The sequence below is a fragment of the Pan troglodytes genome, chromosome 4, assembly GCF_028858775.2.
Source record: "Pan troglodytes isolate AG18354 chromosome 4, NHGRI_mPanTro3-v2.0_pri, whole genome shotgun sequence".
NCBI classification, from domain to species: domain Eukaryota; kingdom Metazoa; phylum Chordata; class Mammalia; order Primates; family Hominidae; genus Pan; species Pan troglodytes.
This window is the reverse complement of record NC_072402.2, coordinates 41,719,069-41,732,816: the sequence shown is the minus strand read 5'-3', so window position 1 is coordinate 41,732,816 and position 13,748 is coordinate 41,719,069. Positions and strand designations below refer to the sequence as shown.

Sequence of the window (13,748 nt, the reverse complement as noted above, 5' to 3'; positions counted from 1 at the left end):
TGTGGTTCTCTGCTTGTCATTTCGGAGGCAAAAACTCTCTTTGTGTTTCTGTTGTGGAAGAAATTATCATGATATTGGTGTAATTAGAAGCTCACAAATATCAGGGACCTATCAGACTTTCTTTTTCTTTTCCACAATTTGAGCTTTTTCTCCTTCTAGAAGCCTTTCCCAGTGACTCTGACACTTGGTATTCTCTCTCCTTTCTCTTTTCCAATGGCAAGAAAGGAACCTCTGACCTGCAAACAGGTAGCATAAGCTTCTATATGTTATCTATCTGATATAGTTTCTAAATTAATTTATTTGAATAAACGTCACCACTTCAACCACAGTGTAGACTTTTTTGAAGATTAGAAACCAGGTCCTTACATCTCTTGCCTTCACATCACCAAGCACAAAGCTGGACACATTGCAGGTGCTCAATAAATATCATAAATTGTTGATCTAGAAACAGCACACTAAGGTCTCGAAAGAGTACATGAGAGCCATGGAGAAACAATGCTGTATAGTGATCCTCCTAGAGAGACACGTGTCTCCAAGGACCTCAGTTCAAACAGCCACCTCAGTTCTCTTTTACTGCCCTATCCTTTCGCCAGGTTTCTCCTTTCAACCTTGAGAGATGACTGACATGGGCTTAGGATACTCAATCATTCTAGAATTCTGTATCAGCACTGAATCATGAGTGGGGAAATTCTAAGAAATTTACTTCTCTTTTTCTTTTCATATTTTCCTCATTCCAAAGTGGAACTAAATCGAGGTTCCCTAGCAACCCAGGGCTCTGTGAAGATTCATTATTCTATAAAATCCCACCACCTTACAAACACAAAATGTTACAAGTTGCCCAGTTACCCCGGCTTCTGAGATGAAGAATATCATTGAAGTCAAATCTGGTGGCTATCACACTCCATGGAACTTGGGGCAACATTTAGGTACCTCTACCCAGGAAAGAATCTCTGAGAAATAGGTGGCAGTTTCTCTAGCAGCATAAGAACCTTGATAAGCATCATCCTTAAGTCCTGACAGCAGTGGATGACTAGTCAGGAACCTGTCCAGGTAAGCGCACACCCTAGCAGGGCTCTGCTAAATGGCTCCAATGGCTCGGAGACCTTACTGAACACTAGGGATTGATTTCTATTGAAAACAAAAAGGAAAATGAGAAACAATCGAGATCAGGGCTCCTTCCAACCCTGGCTCAATAGCCCTTTGTTTTGCATATTCTCTATGCAAGATGGTGAAATGTAGAGATACAATTAGAATATCAAGGCTAATGAAACTAATCATTTCAAATTAAGCCCATATACAACTGTGGCACCACAAAACTGCCTTCTCATCTCTGCTATCTTGGGGGAACATCCCAGATGCACAGGAAAAATTAGCTGTCTTTTCTGGAAATTAAAATGGTAAAATGCCTGATGCACAGAACATACTTCACAAATCTTAAGTGAGCCAAACGAGGCTTTTATCCCCTGACAGCAATCTTTCATGAGCTGGACAACTGTCCCCAGTGTGAGGCAGTGAAGTCTGGCTAGCACCCTGCACACAGGAATATCAAGGCCCCTTTTCCCTTTCATGCTTTGCCTCCTCAACCATACTCTCCCCTTTGTAATATCTCTGTCACTAAGGAAACCATGGTAACATCAGTGCCTCTGTTGAGCACAGTGGTCACTCAAAAGAGGGAGAGTGAGTTCAGCCTATCATTTGAGATCCGAGTATGATTGGGGAAATATCCTGAAATAGTCCATGATTTGAAGAAATGGATAGATGGCTAGAATAATATGCTAGATGGTACTCAGGTTACTAACTGCAGAATTGATTTGATAAAATTCTCATCGTGTCTCCTGACTTAGGAGAAATATTGGGTCTGATGAATGGGTAAAATTCCCAGGTGAAAAGAATTTGGTCTGTAAGATTTGGCAGCACCCTGAGGTTTGCCATATCTGATGGCCTGGCTTTAGTGGCAGCACCTAGTGAAGGCCCAGGTGTCCTTCTGACAACCTTTACCGCCTACCGTTTTGTCCTTACTTATGTTGAATCACTACACACAGGCTGTTGAATTCAGCTGTCTGTGGAGAAATTATACCAACCACATGGTTAGACAGAAGGAATACAATATATTGCTTAATTTGTATCTGAAAGCTAAGCAACATGGAAAAAAATCAAGCCTGCTCAGTCACTTCCATGAGGACAAATGAAGACACTTCAAGGTAACCTTAGACCAAACACATATTAATCTATAATCAGATGCCATTCAAAATAATAAGAGACATTGACCTGAATCTTAGAGCTGATGCAACTGAGTGTGTCACCTCAATATTCAACCAGTAGGGGGTTGTTCATGGGGAGGGCTTCGGCTTGCCAATTAGAAGTCTTGGCTGATTCTAGCACTTTCTTGGCTGATTCTAGCACTTTCTGCAGGTTCTCTCTGCAGGTCAGTTACTTTGTTTGTAAAAGTGTACTCCTTCTTAGTAGCTATCAACTCCTTCTTGGTAGGGTTATTTCTTTTACTTCTTTGTATTCCTTCCACTATACAAAATACAAACCTTTGTTTATATTTGGCTCCCCGGTAAATATTTTCTGAAAGAACAAATGGATGAAAGAAGGATGATTTATGATATGTCCATGGTTGCTGAAAGAATGCGGAAAAATGTAAAATCACCTTGAAAAGTTAATAGATAATAAATACAAGAAGTTTTATTTGTAAAAAGTCAATAGATAATAAATAAAAGAAGTTTTATTCATGATAAGTAGATGCTGCTACTTGATCAATGTCCCAGAGAAATAAATGTGTCCAGAGAACATTCATTTTACCAATTTAGTCAACCAACCAGAAATTCAGTTGAAGCATCAGTTTGACAGGTATTGACTGAAGTGGCTGGGTAGTATAGTTGATCTCATTGGCCCTTTTGTGGTCCACATTTTAGTGGTGACCCAGTATTCCTCTTGGAAACCAGAAGGAAAGGAAAAGGGAGGCAGGGCTTTTTAGCTATGCCATGATATGGTTCAGAGAATATTGGATGAGAGATAGTAGACCTGGTTTCTCCTCTGTCTTGGGGAGGGGCTTCCTGGCTATTGCTATGTGACCTCGCTCTCAGGACAGTACACTGAGAAGAGACAGAGCAAAGAGCTAGTCTGAAAGAGAGTGGACTATTGTCTGCTGGTCCCAGATCCATGCCATTCTTCCATGCCTTCCTCTGTACTGCAGTCCACTTACTAGAGGAAGGCTAGAATATAGGAGGAAGAAGGCTTTTTTGTCTGCTACTGGTAGAGCCACCAATAACAGTAGTACCGAGATCAGCAACTATGGGCTCTGGCAGCTCCATGGGTGACACTGAGCTTTAGTGGTGTCAGTCCTGGTTTCACCAGCATCAAAATGTAGTGTCCGGGGTTCCTAGTCAGAACAGCATAGATCTGACCGTGGCAATGGTAACAGCAGCAGCATCTTTAGAAACTCAGCAGACAGTGTGGGCTTGCAGGTTTCAACCCAGGTTGAAAAACCCCAGCTTCCTGATCTCTGGGGCACATTTCCCTCTCTGTGTGCTTCCCCAGCCCATCTAACACCTTGGTAACATTCTTTCTCCATTAATTCCTTCTGTTTGAAACATCCAGAGTAGTTTCTGTTTTTCTGTCTAGATAATGATTGATACACCTCCCATGCCCCACCTCTCACCCAGGACAGGATCAAAGTGTTGGGGGAGCCACAACCTGCTTCACCTAGAAAGTAAGAAAGAAAAAGAGAACTGAACAGTACCACACCTTACAAAGTTCAACCCCAGTTTGAAAATTAAGGGTGGCTTATCAGATTTCCTAAGTCAGCCAACCCCTGGTGACATGTATTCACGGTGGTGCTGTGATGCTCCACTGAGATCCCCCATGAGGATTGAAGGATTTATCCTGCAGAAGCTGGAATTGCTCCCAAAATACCATCCCCAACTGTCAATCCTCTTCGGGATTTGTCTAGGCTTATGAAAACTAGGCAGAGGCAGCCCCCACCCAGTGACTGATCAGCAGGGAGTTATAAAGGCCCAAGCTCATATTCCAACAACGAAGGGCCATACCAGCTCCAGAGCTTCCCATGAAGTCAGGTGAGACCTTTGCTGGGACTACATCACAGCTCAAATTATCCCTTGTCCCAATCTGCCCCCTTCCCTTCTCTTCCATGGGAGTTTATCCCAAGAGCACTCCCTAATAAGCCCTACATACTCATCTCTGCCTCAGAACCTGCTGCCAAAGAGACATATATATGTGCTGGAGCTGCCGCAACAAAGTGCCACTGATGAGGTGGCCTAAACAACACCGACTTATTGGCTTACAGTTCTGCAGGCTGGAAATCCACGATCAAGGTGTCAGCAGCATTGATTCCTTCTGAGGGCCGTGAAGGAAGGACTTGCTCCAGGCCTCTCCCCTTGGCTTGTAGAGAACTGTCTTTATGTTCACATGGCAGTCTCCATGTGTATAGATCTGTCTCCAAATTTCCCCCCCACCTTTTTTTTTTTTTTTTTTTTTTTTTTTGAGACAGAGTCTTGCTCTGTCACACAGGCTGGAGTGCAGTGGTACAATCTCAGCTCACTGCAACCTCCACCTTTTGGGTTCAAGCTGTTCTCCTGCCTCAGTCTCCCGAGTAGCTGGGACTACAGGCATGCGCCACCACACCCAGCTAATTTTTGTATTTTTAGTAGAGATGGTGTTTCACCATGTTGGCCAGGATGGTCTCGATCTCTTGACCTCGTGATCTGTCCCCTCGCCCTTCCAAAGTGCTGGGATTACAGGCATGAGCGACCGTGCCCAGCCCAAATTCCCCCTTTTGGTAAGGACATCAGTCATATTGGATTAGGGCCCACCCTAATGACCTCATTTTAATTTGATTGCCTCTATAATACCTTATCTCCAAACAAGGGCCCGTTGAGGTCCTGGGGGTTAGGACTTCACCACATGAATTTGAGAGGGCTGGGGGGAAAAATTCAGCCCATAACAGAACCCAACCTGCAAACATATCAATTGTCTTTTCAACTAGGAGGACATTGACATGGATCTGCCAGCTTTCTAAGCCTTTCCCCAGATTCAAGTCCAGTCACATCAAGTTGCCTTATTAAAGGGTCTGCCCACTCAAAAGGAGAAAGTGCAAAAGATGCTCAGCAAGGTTAGTTATGGGTTCCCCAGCACAGGCTGGCAATATTTTAATCAGGAATGACAGAGTCTGGTTCCCAGGCTAGAGGGAAACCTGAAATCGGGCATCTATTGGGAAATATGCATTTACAAGGAAACTATTTATTACACATAGCTGGGTGATGAGAAATGTGGCTGATCATTCACCTCTGGAAGGGTGTCTGGGAGTCTAACATAATTAGGCTCTTATGTCCTTTGTTCCCAAAATTAATAACAGCATGACAATGAATAAAGGTGGGAGGAGGAAGGTACAGGCAAATAGATGATAGATTTTTTTTTTTTAACTAGAAAAGGAGCACTTTTCTTTCTTTCTTTCTTTTTCTTTCTTTCTTTCTTTCTTTTTCTTTCTTTTTTTTAATTTTGAGACAGAATCTCACTCTGTCACCCAGGCTGGAGTGCAGTGGCATGATCTTGGCTCACTGCAACCTTCACCTCCCAGGTTCAAGAGATTCTCCCGCCTCAGCCTCCCAAGTAGCTGGGATTACAGGCACGTGCCACCACACTCAACTAATTTTTGTATTTTTAGTAGAGACGGGGTTTCACCGTGTTGGCCAGGCTGGTCTCAAGCTCCTGGCCTCAAGTAATCCACTGGCCTTGGCCTCCAAAGTGCTGGGATTACAGGTGTAAAACCATCATGCCCAGCCCTATTTTTTCAATTTACTGATAGAGTTATCATGGTATTCCTATGTTTTTCTCCGCGTACACATTGCCTTGCTTTCAAGCTGAAAATGTGAAGATGCTTTGCTGTAGAAAGCATTGTCACAGTAAAACGCCTTAAGAGTCAGCACTTTGTTAGTGGGGGCAGGGTAGCAGGAAATGTGGGCTATAGACAAATTTATGCATGAATGCTTAAAAGCAACCTAAAGCCAGCCTGCACTTTGGAACTCAAGTTGGTGTTACAGTCTGTATCTGGAGCCATCAAAACCATGTTGGGTTGGGGCATTTGAAGGAGTACAAACAGGCAGGGTTACAATCTGGCCCTGAGCCCTAAATCCCAAGAACACTGGCCTCAAAAACATCAGAAAGCAATGGAGGTCTGAGAATCAAGTGCAAATGTTCTCATGTGCCAAGAAAACCTAAGACGGCTATTTTCACAGTATATTGGGGCTTGGCCAGGTTCCAGAAACCATCAGCAAAGTAGCCTGCCTTGATACTTCAAAGGAAGAAGTCGCACTGATAAATCCTGCCCACACTTTCCACCGCACACACTTCATCTTGAGGTATATAATACCACAACAATGAGTCACTGGGCTGGAGCCTGAGGCCTGTCCACAGGACAGAAAGAAAGAAAAAAGTCTCTCACATCTGTTGTCTAGGGCAATTCCCCTCACTCTTCAAAACTGCATAAAAACAGAATAATAAAAACTGTCACAGGACAAATGAGTTATGGCCTGGTTTACCTGTACAGTGTCCCTCAGTAGAACTATAACGAAGTTGGCCCACCATTTTTCTTTACCACATTTTATCACATTTTGATAAAACTCATCAGACAGGGAGGAACCAATCTACTTTATTCCTTAGATTCAGCTCAGATATCTCAGGAGGACTTTAAACCATGAGACAAGCTGAGAGCTTTTCTTTAACATACTTACACACTCATACCTTGGAAAGCCTCTGTCTTCTGAATTGTATTTGGTGTAAATGAAAATTCAGCAAATATTCACAAGAATACCCAAGGTAAAGAATATCAAGCCTAGGTGTCATGGACGAGAAGAAAGCAACAAGGGGATGCCAAGGTCAAGAGTAGGGCCTTTGCTTCTTAGTGGGGGTTGGGCAGGAAGAAATCATAAAAATTCCTTTTCTATAAATCCTGCACTGTCTGGACTGCTCATGGGCTGACTGGCAATTTGGTCAGGCAATAGACTTTTCCCATCTGGTCATTTAGCGAGGGTCTATGGAAAGACAGTGGAAATCGTCTACATCTTTTGCTGAGTAAGACAAGAAAGTCAACGAATGCAGCGACTGCATAGTATGCTGGAGGCTAAAGTCTTAAGAGACACATTGGTTTAGATGTGTGCATGTGGCCATGTTTGCTTTGGGGCAGTTTTTTGGACACACAGACACGTCTCCACCCACTCGTTTACCCCTACCCCATTCCCACCCTTACCCGCACCCCCACCTCACTTTGTTCTTAAGACTATAGTTACGCATAACTGCTAAGAGTAAACACTTTCCAGATGACCTACACAAAAATCCTTTTCCAAAGACTCTTCTTGGTTTCAGGTGAGTTCTCATTTTCCTTCACTCAAGTTTTGTTTGTCTCCCCCAGGGTAGCAAACACAGTCAGATGATACTTCCTGACAGCATCCAAGAGCAAGTCTCACCACCACATCTGTCAATAAAAAAGAAAACAAGGAGCTGCCAATTTGTCTATTTATAGGTGCCAATAAAATCCTGCACAGAACTTTAGTCAACAAGACTATTTCAGAAGGGGTGGCCAACAGTGTGGCCTTTCACTGGCAAGGGCCACCTTTGTCATCACTTAAGAAATAAAACCTGCCAAGTTTTCTGTGAGGCCCTCAATAAATCTTACTGAGTATTTCCATACACATCAGCCACCTTAACTTGAGGAAAGCCAACTTGGTGAGCATTATGTTGATTTACCAAGATAAGGAGCCTAGAGTCTATGGCAAGAAGTTCTTGAGGCCCCTCAGGGAGTGTCAAACAGTCCAACCCATAGGCAGGGGAGGAAGAAAATTACACCTCTCCTTCAACACCTCCAGAGCCCAGGATCCTGCCACCTGTCAGAGCAGAGGGGCACTGGGTGTTGGCATGGCCCACAAGATGCCTCCAAGGACAGAGGCCCTGAGACAGGGGTTGCACTGGGGTTTCTAAATCCTGGGAGCTGAGAGTCAGATCCAGGATACACACTGGGGTTCCCATTGCCTAGCCCTAAAACATGGCAGTTGTGGTTAGCTCTGGTGAAGCAAAAAGACCACCAAATTGAATTCAGATAATTAGTTCTAATTATGCTAACTCTACCACTTTCTGCTTTTTAGAACTTGAGCAAATTACTTGATTTTTTCTGAGCTTCATTCTTTATGCAGTTCTTATGAAGACTAAATAAAAAGGTATTCAATATTAATAGGTAGTTTATTAAGCATTTCCTGTAAGCCAACGACAGTGCTAAGAACACAAATATCCTAGTGTTCAGATAGGAATTGTAAAGGGTGGAGACAGTAACTTGCCCAGAGCCACACAGTTAAAACATGGCAGATATCTTATACATATTTTGGCTATTTTGTTTATCATTTTAGAACCACGAGAACACCTCAGCTACCACTATAACATGAATTTTTTTAATCCAGTGCCAGTTTTATTTTTTGGTTGTTTGTTGGCAGAACACAAAACTTACAAAAAGCTTCACCCAGGATAGCCATTGTTGTGTGATAAAGTTGGGAGATTGATCAAAACGGCAGTGACATTGTGGTATTATTTTTGTTTTGTGTTGTTAGTGGCCAGATCCTTCACAAACACCTGGAAACTAGTGTGGCTTCTGGTTCTAGCCATTTGGTAACAGCTCTGAGGCTGAATAAATTGGACGTGAGAATGTGACAGTGGAAGATGGCTTGGGAACACCCAGGGTCTGAAATAAAGCTTAGAAAATACACCACACCTTTATAGAAAAAGTAGATTTCTGTTTTATAAGGGAAAGATTGGCAGGAGTTCCAGGCCAGCTGCCCCCAAGAAAGAGGTAACTATTTAAGCCAATAAGGTTTCCATCTACACAAGTGCTCAAGTGGAAACCAGCCAACCAGAGTTAGCAGTTCTGTGGCAGAGAATCTCTGAAATCACCACTGTGTTCTGAAATCACAGAACAGAGGCCTCCTAAGCTTGCCGAGCCACTCAGCCTCACAGAGCCTCATTTCCACTTCTCTAAGATGTAGAGACTAGATCATGCAAAATGGTCTAACCAAAGAGTAGATTTCTTTGAGGTTTCTTTCTGTTCCAAAATTCTGAGATTCTTAATTATGTCGAGGAAGCCACTTCGAAGCTGCTTTAGTTAAAATAACCGGAATCCAAAATAAAGTTCGGCTTCAGCTAAGCATAATATTCCTGACACTTTACACCAAGCTTGTCCAACCCGTGGCCGGCGGGCCGCATGCAGCCCAGGACAGCTTTGAATTTGGCCCATGCACTTCCTTAAAACATTATGAGATTTTTTTTTTTTTTTTTTTTTTAGCTCATCAACTATCGTTAGTGTTAGTGCATTTTATGTGTGGCCCAAGACAATTCTTCTTCCAGTGTGGCCCAGGGAAGCCAAAAGATTGGACACACCTGCTCTACAGTGTGTATTTTCTTTCACAGTGTCTTAAAAGGAACACATTTCAAAATCTCTACATTTTTCTTCTTTTTCTTCTCCCTCTTCTCCTCCTTCATCTTGTTTGCCATCATTATCATCATGATTGTACTTAGGGTATTTGTTTAATGTGTTTGTTTTTACAGAAAGTGCCTTTTGCAAGCCACTGCTCCTACTGACCTAGTAGTGGAAAGTAAACTGACTGTCACAGAACTCCAAGCATCCTCACATGTGCACTGAACAAGAAAACTGTGGAGTGCCTGCCCACTCCAAGCCACCTGCCCCACGCCACCCCAAGGGGTGCCCACCAACAGCCCCAAGGGAAGGGGTTCTTGGAGCATAAATTGCTAGGTTCAGATCAGGTGACTCTCCATCCTCATTCGCAGGTGATTGGTCTGAACCCTGTATCAGTCAGGGTTCTCTAGAAGGACAGAATTAAAGGAATATATATATGTTTATTAAGTATTAACCCATATGACCACAAGGTCCCACAACAGGCCGTCTGCAGGCTGAGGAGCGAGGAGAGCCAGTCCGAGTTCCAAAACTGAAGAACTTGGAGTGTGATGTTTGAGGGCAGAAAGCATCCAGCATGGGCGAAAGATGTAGGCTGGGAGGCTAGGCCAGTTTCTCTTTTCACATTTTCCTGCCTGCTTATATTCTAGCTGTGCTGGCAGCTGATTGGATACCAGATTAAGGGTGGGTCTGCCTTTCCCAGCCCACTGACTCCAGTGTTAATCTCCTTTGGCAACACTCTCACAGACACACCCAGGATCAATACTTTGTATCCTTCAATCCAATCAAGTTGACACTCAGTATTAACCATCACAATCTAGGTGTAGAAGTCTCACCTCAGAGCAGCTCCTCTCTGAGTCGCGCTGACACAAAAGCTGAGCCTAACAAAGACAAGGGGGATCAATGGAAGCACTCAGAGTCCCTCTCTAGAAGAGTCTAAATGAGAATCATAGAGCTATTCCCGAGTGGAAAGGTAGGAAGGAAACAGAAGCCCAGAGGCCTTCAGCAGAAACCTAGAGTAGCAGAAGCCACAGGCAAGAGGAAGCCTGGGCAGGCAAAAGCTAGGGGAAAGCCTGCAGTCCTAGACAGCTAAAACTGAATGACATGCAGAAGAGCAATGAGATACTCGGTTGTGCAGTGGCACAAATAGTAGAAAATTAGAAAACTCCTGCTGCTCTAGGACCACAAGGCAATCCAGCTTCCAGAGTTGCTTCTGATTCTGTGTAACCTCCTAGTTCCTGACGGACATACCATTCTCCATGAGTTTTGGCTCTTTGCAATTCCCCCATGAGGTCTGGTACAGATTTCTGCCTACATATATCCACGAATGAATCTCAATTTCTTCATTGTAACCTGAGTCAGTCTCTCATTCTGATCATCAAAAGGCCTATTAAGTATAAAATGCTGTATGGACTTACTGTCTGAACGATGACTCCTAACCTGCTCACAACTCCACTAACATGGATGCTTCTGTTCTGGGAAATTCCAGGGTTTGTGTTCTGTTTCGATTGAATTGACCACTTGCCTGTTTTTCAAATGCTCTAAACCTTTTATTTACATAATGCCTTTGTACCCTCTCATGTACTTCTCATACTGTCTCTAGCCTCTCATAACTAAAAGTACTGATACTATTACTTCAATTACCATTTTACATTTGTACTTTTCCTGACAGATTTTTCCGTAGTACTTTTCCAGGCAATTTCACCTGCATTATCTCTTCTGAATCTTGTAATAGACTTATGAGGTAACAATAGTAATTATAATACCTAGTATTTACGTGGTGTTATATAATTTAAAGACCATTTCCCACACAGAATCTCATTTGGCCAGATCCATTTAATGAAGCTGTGGAGTATTTTTCTCATTTTACAGATGAGAAAACTGGGTTCAGGGATGACAAAGAACCCATGCAAGTCCACACAACAAAGAATGATTTCTCCCGGCTGTCACTTCGGTGCTAAAATGCTCTGTAGCTTTTCTTTCTGCCACAGACACCCAGGAGCTTCTCTTCACTGTGTTCCCGTGACATTGGAGTGTGTCTCGTTTCTTGTCTTCATTAAGTCAATGGTCCTTTAGGTTTAGCATGCACCATTTATGTGACTGGGATCTGCCCACATGATCTGGGAGTAGCCATTTAACAAGAAAATCACCTTTGTCTTCCATAAGTGCACTAAAAATACATTGATCATATTAATTTAGCACCTAGAACTGTTTCTCTCCAGTCCCTTAATTTAATATAAATGTGTTCCAGAACCCAGCTACCTGAGGCAGGGCTTCACTTGAATACAGAGGGCTTTTATTTTTCAGTACCAGGAAACTGATTCTTTCAGAGTTGCGAATCAAACCAGCCTGCTATACACACATTGTACCATTACAGCTTGTAGGTTGGAATGTTGAGATCATTTTAGCTTGAGAGAGAAAGAGAAAGACTCAAAATATAAATTGTTCTTCATTTTTATCTATAACAAATGTGGTTGCTCTAATGATAGCACATGAAGCGGGTTGTTTTATCATTCCTTAAATAAGACCTTGACATTCAGTACCTCATCTTCCTGTCATTTGAAAGCCAGGAGAGTTTAAATTGTGTTCACCCTAGTATCTGTTCTTCCCAGGCACGCAGATGGCTGATGCAGTTTATAATGGTAACTCTGGTGATTAGAGCAGCATTGCGCACATAATAAAGCAAGCAATATGCAAACAGCATGAGCTGGATTCTGGAGGGCTCCTCCACAGGGTCTGAACTACTGCAGAGCAAGGCATTTAGAAAAAAGGTGGCAAATTCATGGCCATGGGTTCCACACCATCAATCAAGGCTTTCTTGCTGATAATAGATATAGCTTCTGATTCTTTAAAATATAGAATTCTGGGTGCTTACTTACCAATCAGATCTGACTACAAGACGAAACTTATTTGCCATTTAAAAATTAGACGATCCCTAGCAAACAAGACTGCCAAGGATTGATCTTGGTCCCATGACTAATGGACCCCATGACCTGGTCCTACTACAAATGAACCCCATGGCCCTTGCTGTAAAGGTGACAACTCAAATATGTCACCTTATGTCATAAAAGTGCACTTGACACTTACTGCCCCATTCATATTGGGAACTACATTTACACTGATTCAAGGGCCACACTCCAATAATACTGGACAGTGGCTCCCCAAAATATCACATGGTTCCAAACCTCTGTGCCCTTACATACCCTGTTCCTTCTGCCTGGAATGTCCTTTCCCTTCTAGGTGACTTATAAATCCTCTTGACATTTCAAGACTTCAAGATTAAATAACAGCAACTATCCATAACTCACTTCCTTCCTGGGTTATCTGCTACCCTTTCCCAACCCCTGCCAACCCTAGGCTAAGTGATGCACTCCTCTTCTGTGCTAACCATGTACTTTGGACATTCCTCTGTCATTCACTGATCACACTGACTTTATTAGTATTCATATTACTACTTCTGTGTCTGTCTCCCTAATAAAGTACAAGGCCCTTGAGGATAACAACACTCTCTTATTTATCCCCAGCACCAAAGTCAATGCCTAGCACACAGTAAATGCTCAGATGTGTGACAGAAAAATACATGGATTCATTTGTGAAAAATTAAAGAAGTGGGTACGTAATAAAAGGCAAAGGCAATCCTCCATGTGTTCATGTTTGCATCATTCAGAGGCAACACTTCCCACTCTACTCCCCTTTAAATTACAAATTTCTGCACGAAGACACTTGGGCTTCCTTCAGTGTATTAGTTAAGAGTGTATGTAGCTGTGCAACAAAAAAACCTGAACAATCAGTTTAAACAAGCAAGGGTTTATTTTCTCACATAAGAAGTCTGGAACAAAGTGGCTGCTGATGTTGATTCAATGGTTTGCCATTATCAGGACTAGAAAATTCTATTCAATTATCCCTTCAAGATGTTTCCTAAATCTCTGGAGATAACTCCAACAGTCAGAACAGGAAGAAATGATAAGGGGGTTCCAGCTACATCTGCCTCCTCCCCAGACTTCTGCTCATATCTCATCGGCCAAAACCAAGTCACATGATCAGGGGATATGTCTCACCCCCAAAGGTGAGGGAGGCTGGTAAGCTGGAAGGAAATTATTCTGACTGACTTGGGCCAGGCATGATCCATCACTAGGGCTGGGCACATTGTCTCCTAAACCAAATCATAGTTCTCTTGGTAAGAAAGACAGGAGAACTAGATATTGAGCAGACAACTAAAGCATATGCGGATTCAGAAAATAGCTCAGTGCTTTAAAAATAAAAGATTACATCAGAA

The 13,748-nt window shown here is 42.8% G+C and overlaps 1 long non-coding RNA gene across 1 annotated transcript; it reads left to right on the top strand.

Annotated features, from left to right (window-relative positions):
* The first annotated feature begins 1,668 nt into the window (after positions 1 to 1,668).
* On the top strand, positions 1,669 to 7,672 carry LOC104006405 (uncharacterized). Its single transcript, XR_001717636.4, has 4 exons — positions 1,669 to 2,201; positions 3,956 to 4,079; positions 5,009 to 5,134; positions 7,430 to 7,672. It is a non-coding gene; the product is annotated as an uncharacterized LOC104006405 (long non-coding RNA).
* Positions 7,673 to 13,748: the final 6,076 nt, after the last annotated feature.